Source organism: Oncorhynchus keta, unplaced genomic scaffold, assembly GCF_023373465.1.
Source record: "Oncorhynchus keta strain PuntledgeMale-10-30-2019 unplaced genomic scaffold, Oket_V2 Un_contig_6223_pilon_pilon, whole genome shotgun sequence".
In the NCBI taxonomy this organism is placed as follows: domain Eukaryota; kingdom Metazoa; phylum Chordata; class Actinopteri; order Salmoniformes; family Salmonidae; genus Oncorhynchus; species Oncorhynchus keta.
The window spans coordinates 135,001-142,837 of NW_026288741.1; positions in this window are offsets into that span (position 1 = coordinate 135,001).

Consider the following 7,837-nt stretch of genomic DNA (forward strand, 5'->3'; position numbering starts at 1 on the left):
TAAACTAAACTAGTGATGCTAGTCAGGCGGGCGGGTGCGGGCAGCGATCGGTTGAAAAGGATTTAGTTTTGGCTACTCTCCAGTCATCTACACTTTTACAGACCACATGGTTTGTTGTTTGTGTCTGTACTGCAACCCATCTGTTGTGTGGCTGTGATGCAGTGCCCTACAAACAAGCCTCCATCTAGTCCTGAGCAATATCTGTGTTATTGTGTACACATTGTCCCATTGGTTTTAGTTCCTGTGTTGTCAGTGTAGACGTAAGGTATGGGCTCAGTTTCAAATGGCACCCTATTCACTATGTAGTGCACTACTTTTGACAAGGGCCCAGTCCACTTTGAAGAACCGTTTTTTACATATATTTTTATTTTACATATGACTTTTTCCCCCTAAGAGAGTATCTAGAACATTAAGTGGTTTGTTGGTTGTCCCCAAAAGAGAACCCTTTGAAGAACCCTTTTTGGTTCCAGGTAAAACCCTTTCCACATAGGGTTCTATATGGAACCCAAAAGGGTTCTACCTGGAATCTACAAGGGTTCTTCAACGGGTTCTATTTTAGGGAGCTCTAAAAGAGCCCTTTTAGGTTCTAGATAGCACTTTTCTTTCTAAGAGTGTAGTGGCACCATTATGGACCAATCGGATGCCATTTGGGACACAGGCACAGAAACATGGTTAGAGACATAAACCTGTGGTCAGGAAGGCCAGGCAGGTAGATGAATGAGATGGGACAGTGTTGTTGGCTGGATTGAAAGTAGGCTGTTGCTCTCTATCAGGACTCCTGAGCTGATGGATTGGAAAGCCATCAATAGAGACTCACTTATTGCTCAGAGCTGTGCTAGGCACAGGACCAGCAAGCTCAGCTAAAGCTAACAATATCACATTTACAGGAAGGAAATGGGGAAAAGGAGAAATAGGAGAGATTAAGGAGAGAGAAAGTCTGTAGCTAACCATGAAATATGGTAACGTTACTGTGCAGTTCAGCTGTTCTGCATTTTCCCGTTTGTAGCAGAGCCATACACCGTGTAGATATACATTGGGGCAAAAAAGTACAGTGCCGTGCGAAAGTATTCGGCCCCCTTGAACTTTGCGACCTTTTGCCACATTCCCGGCTTCAAACATAAAGATATAAAACTGTATTTATTTGTGAAGAATCAACAACAAGTGGGACACAATCATGAAGTGGAACGACATTTATTGGATATTTCAAACTTTTTTAACAAATCAAAAACTGAAAAATTGGGCGTGCAAAATTATTCAGCCCCCTTAAGTTAATACTTTGTAGCGCCACCTTTTGCTGCGATTACAGCTGTAAGTCGCTTGGGGTATGTCTCTATCAGTTTTGCACATCGAGAGACTGATTTTTTTTCTCCCAGGTGGCTTGTGGCAAACTTTAAACGACACTTTTTATGGATATCTTTAAGAAATGGCTTTCTTCTTGCCACTCTTCCATAAAGGCCAGATTTGTGCAATATACGACTGATTGTTGTCCTATGGACAGAGTCTCCCACCTCAGCTGTAGATCTCTGCAGTTCATCCAGAGTGATCATGGGCCTCTAGGCTGCATCTCTGATCAGTCTTCTCCTTGTATGAGCTGAAAGTTTAGAGGGACGGCCAGGTCTTGGTAGATTTGCAGTGGTCTGATACTCCTTCCATTTCAATATTATCGCTTGCACAGTGCTCCTTGGGATATTTAAAGCTTGGGAAATCTTTTTGTATCCAAATCCGGCTTTAAACTTCTTCACAACAGTATCTCGGACCTGCCTGGTGTGTTCCTTGTTCTTCATGATGCTCTCTGCGCTTTTAACGGACCTCTGAGACTATCACAGTGCAGGTGCATTTATACGGAGACTTGATTACACACAGGTGGATTGTATTTATCATCATTAGTCCATTAGGTCAACATTGGATCATTCAGAGATCCTCACTGAACTTCTGGAGAGAGTTTGCTGCACTGAAAGTAAAGGGGCTGAATAATTTTGCACGCCCAATTTTTCCGTTTTTGATTTGTTAAAAAAGTTTGAAATATCCAATAAATGTCGTTCCACTTCATGATTGTGTCCCACTTGTTCTTGATTCTTCACAAAAAAATACAGTTTTATATCTTTATGTTTGAAGCCTGAAATGTGGCAAAAGGTCGCAAAGTTCAAGGGGGCCGAATACTTTCGCAAGGCACTGTATTTAGTCAGCCACCAATTGTGCAAGTTCTCCCACTTAAAAAGATGAGAGAGGCCTGTAATTTTCATCATCGGTACACTTCAACTATGACAGACAAAATGAGATTTTTTTTCCAGAAAATCACATTGTAGAATTTTTTATGAATTTATTTGCAAATTATGGTGTAAATAAGTATTTGGTCACCTACAAACAAGCAAGATTTCTGGCTCTCACAGACCTGTAACTTCTTCTTTAAGAGGCTCCTCTGTCCTCCACTCGTTACCTGTATTAATGGCACCTGTTTGAACTTGTTATCAGTATAAAAACACCTGTCCACAACCTCAAACAGTAACACTCCAAACTCCACTATGGCCAATACCAAAGAGCTGTCAAAGGACACCAGAAACAAAATTGTAGACCTGCACCAGGCTTGGAATACTGAATCTGCAATAGGTAAGCAGCTTGGTTTGAAGAAATCAAATGTGGGAGCAATTATTAGGAAATGGAAGACATACAAGACCACTGATAATCTCCCTCGATCTGGGGATCCACGCAAGATCTCACACCGTGGGGTCAAAATGATCACAAGAACGGTGAGCAAAAATCCCAGAACCACACGGGGTGTCACGACTTCTGCCGAAGTCGTTGCCTCTCCTTGTTCGGGCGGTGCTCGGCGTTCGACGTCACCGGTCTTCTAGCCATCATTGATCCTTTTTTCATTTTCCATTGGTTTTGTCTTGTCTTCCCACACACCTGTTTTCAATCCCATTCATTACCTGTGTATTTAACCCTCTGTTTCCCCTTATGTCTTTGTCAGAGATTGTTTTATTGTCAGTGTAGTGTGATTGTTGTATAGGTGCGCGTCGGGTCCTCGTACCCATGTTTGTTTGTTTGTTTGTTTATGTACATTTAGTGTTATGGAGCATACTCTGTGGACTTTATTAAAAGACTCCATTTTACACTCCATTTGACTCTCCTGCGCCTGACTTCCCTGCCACCTATTACACCTATGCATGCCACGGGGGGACCTAGTGAATGACCTGCAGAGAGCTGGGACTAAAGTAACAAAGCCTACCATCAGTAACACACTACGCCGCCAGGGACTCAAATCCTGCAGTGCCAGACGTGTCCCCCTGCTTAAGCCATTACATTACATGTCCAGGCCCGTCTGAAGTTTGCTAGAGAGCATTTGGATGATCCAGAAGAAGATTGGGAGAATGTCATATGGTCAGATGAAACCAAAATATAACTTTTTGGTAAGAACTCAACTCGTCGTGTTTGGAGGACAAAGAATGCTGAGTTGCATCCAAAGAACACCATACCTACTGTGAAGCATGGGGCTGTTTTTCTGCAAAGGGACCAGGACGACTGATCCGTGTAAAGGAAAGAATGAATGGGGCCATGTATCATGAGATCTTGAGTGAAAACCTCCTTCCATCAGCAAGGGCATTGAAGATGAAACATGGCTGGGTCTTTCAGCATGACAATGATCCCAAACACACCACTCGGGCAACAAAGGAGTGGCTTCGTAAGAAGCATTTCAAGGTCCTGGAGTGGCCTAGCCAGTCTCCAGATCTCAACCCCATAGAAAATCATTGGAGGGAGTTGAAAGTCTGTGTTGCCCAGCAACAGCCCCAAAATATCACTGCTCTAGAGGAGATCTGCATGGAGGAATGGGCCAAAATACCAGCAACAGTGTGTGAAAATCTTGTGAAGACTTACAGAAAACATTTGACCTCTGTCATTGCCAACAAAGGGTATATAACAAAGTATTGAGATAAACTTTTGTTATTGACCAAATACTTATTTTCCACCATAATTTGCAAATAAATCAATTAAAAATCCTACAATGTGATTTTCTGGATTTTTTTTCTCATTTTGTCTGTCATAGTTGAAGTGTACCTATGATAAAAATTACAGGCCTCTCTTATCTTTTTAAGTGGGAGAACTTGCACCATTGGTGGCTGACTAAATACTTTTTTGCCCCACTGTATACAGGTAACTGCCAACATAAAGAGACAATGAGGGATACAACGTATATTGAAAGCAGGTGCTTCCACACAGGTGTGGTTCCTGAGTTAATTAAGAAATTAACATCCCATCATGCTTAGGGTCATTTGCCAATTACGTTGGGGTTAGTGCTACCCGGAATCCTTGGGATGTCTCTACCCTAAACCCTGCCCTGCCCTGCCCTGCCCTGCCCTGCCCTTACCATAACCATTACCTAACCCTAACCCCTACCCTAAACCCTAAACGTAACCCCTACCATAACCCTAAACCCTAAACTTAACCCCTACCCTTACCATAACCATAACCCTTACATAACCCCTACCCTAAACGTAACACTTACCATAACCCTTACCTAACCCTAACCCCTACCCTAAACGTAACCCTTACCTAACCCTAACTCCTTGTCACGCCCTGACCTTAGATATCTCTGTTTTTCTATATATTTTGGTTAGATCAGGGTGTGACTAGGGTGGGTACTCTAGTTTTTGTATGTCTAGGGTTTTTGTATGTCTATATTGGCCTGATATGGTTCCCAATCAGAGACAGCTGTTTATCATTGTCTCTGATTGGGGATCATATTTAGGTAGCCATTTTCCTCATTTGTGTTGTGGGATCGTGTCTATGTATAGTTGCCTTAGTGCACATCAGTAGCTTCACGTTTAGTTTGGTTGTTTGTTGTTTTGTTCAGTGAGTTTCGATTTATTAAAATGATGTGGAACTCCACTCGCGCTGCGCCTTGGTCTAATCCTTACGACGAACGTGACACTCCTACCCTAAACCCTAAACTTAACCCTTACCATAACCATAACCTAACCCTAACTTGAATCATTATTAACATTATTTTGGCCACCATGGCTAGAAGGTAAAACAAGGGAAATGCTAGTGGGGACATTTCCCATGTCCCCATGAGGACAAAGGTTATTTTAAACTTAGGGTTTAGTGTTATTAGGGTAAGAATTAGGGTTAGAATTATGGTCAGGGGTTAAGGTAAGGGTTAGGTTTAGGGTTACCGGTTAAGGTAAGGGTTGGGTTAAGGTTTAGGGAAAATAGGATTGTGAATGGAAATCAATTTTAGTTCTCCACGAGGACAGAAGGACAAAACGTGTGTGTCGTCTGTGTCTGTGTGTGCGCAGGACTTTCTTGTGAAAAAGAGGAACCGTGTGTAATGTCTGAGAAGTTAGCTGAGAATTGTTTCTCAGGAATCAAAACTTTCAAAAATGCCTGGCTTTATTTCCTGCAATGTGAGAACATAGCTACAGCAGGATCCATGTTGCTTGTGTAAGCAGAATGGAACATGTGACTGGACTATTCTGATGAGCCACTAGGGAATAGTTCTATTCATATTCCTGGAGTGTGAGTGGTCAGAGTTAACTGAAAGGTGGAGTAGCTCAATGTTTAACAATTGACATAAAATCACTATATTTTATGCATTATTACTTGTTATAAGCTTATTATCAACTCATAACCAATGTCCATTGCTTGGGAATGTGCAGTATAATTCTGTGTGGGAAATGAACTACAAAGGAAAATGCATCTTGTTCAAATGACATAAATGGTATTTCTAAATGGCATTGTGCTTTGCTTTGTATTACTCCCCACACCTCCCCTTTGCATTTAACGTCAAAATAACATTTTATAAGACAAAGTATTTTCCTGCTCACCTCACAAAGTATTTGATTTGCATCTTAAAGGAACTAAGGAGCCTCTTGAAGACTAGATGGTGCAATTCAATGGGTCTATAATGATCTTTTCCTGTCAGAAATACAATCCACTGGCCACACACTGGTTGAATCAACATTGTGTCCACGCCATTTCGTTGCACCAACTTGGAATAGACGTTGAATTGACAATTGTACCAGGTTGGAAGCCTTTATTGACTTAATATTCTGCTTTAATCTCCTTTATGCAAATATCCCATACAATCCCTTTAGATTGTCCTGAGCTGAAGCTTTTTATATGTTAATGCATCTGACTCATCTTTTTCCTCCTCTCTCTTTTCACCCTCTCTCTCTTCACTCTCTCTCTCTCTTCACTCTTTCTCTCAACTCTCTCTTCACCCTCTCTCTCTTCACTCTCTCTCTCTTTTACTCTTTCTCTCAACTCTCTCTTCACTCTCTCTCTCTCTTCACCCTCTCTCTCTCACTCTCTCTCTCTCTCTTCACTCTTTCTCTCAACTCTCTCTTCTCACTCTCTCTTCACTCTCTCTCTCTTCACACTCTCTCTTCACTCTCTCTCTCTCTCTCTTCTCTCTCTCTCTCTTCACTCTTTCTCTCAACTCTCTCTTCACCCTCTCTCTCTTCACTCTCTCTCTCTCTTCACTCTCTCTCTCTTCACCCTCTCTCTTCACTCTCTCTCTCTCTTCACTCTTTCTCTCAACTCTCTCTTCACTCTCTCTCTCTCTTCACTCTCTCTCTCTTCACTCTTTCTCTCAACTCTCTCTTCACTCTCTCTCTCTCTTCACACTCTCTCTCGCTTCACTCTCTCTCTCTCCCTCTATTTTCTTCCTCCCCTATGCATTGAACTATTCATCAGCGCTCTCTTTCTTTGCATTGTTTTTATTAGTTGAAGCCTGAAGGTCCCCTTTGTGAGGGCAGATGTATACTGAACAGAAATATAAACGCAACATGTAAAGTGTTGGTCCCATGTTTCATGAGCTGAAATAAAAGATCCCAGAAATGTTTCATTAACAAAAAAAGCATATTTCTCTCAAATGTTGTGCACACATTTCTTTATCTCTGTTAGTATTTATCCTTTCCCAAGATAATCCATCCTCCTGGCAGGTATGGCATATCAAGAAGCTGATTAAACAGCATGATCATTACACAGGTGCACCTTGTGATGGGGACAAAAGGCCACTCTAAAATGTGCAGTTTTGTCTCACAACACAATGCCACAGATGTCTCAAGTTTCGAGACAGCGTGCAATTGGCATGCTGACTGTAGGAATGTCCACCAGAGCTGTTGCCAGATAATTTAATGTTAACTTCTCTACCATAAGCTCCCTCCAACATTGTTTTAAAGAATTGGGCAGTACGTCTAACCGGCCTCACAACCGCAGACCACATGTAACCATGCCAGCCCAGAATCTCCACATCTGGCTTCTTTTCCTGCGAGATTGTCTGAGACCAGCCACCGGGAGAGCTGATGAAACTGAGGAGTATTTCTGTCTGTAATAAAGCCCATTCTGATTGGCTGGGCCTGGCTCCCTAGTGGGTGGGCCTATACCCTCCTATTCCCACGCATGGCTGCCCCCCCTGCCCTTTCATATGAAGTCCATAATTAAGGGCCGAATGAAATGATTTAAAATGACTGATTTCCTTATATGAACTGAAACTGTAAAAGTGTTGTTTATGTTTTTGCTCAATATATAAATTCATGAGATTTTCCTTCCTGTAATAATTGTAGAATAATCTTGTATTTTTAAATGTAGTATATGGATATATTATAAAGAGTTATCTTACTGTTTTATCTTCTCTCTGTGAAGTCCTCAGCTCAACATTCCACTTCTTCAATCTTTACAATGTAATAGGTGTTGGATTGTCATCTGGTGGACAATTACAGTATTGACTCTAATCGTTCCTAAATTGGTCACCATCTAGTGGACAGTTACAGTATTGACTCTAATCTTTCCTAAATTGGTCACCATCTAGTGGACAGTTACAGTGTTGATTCTA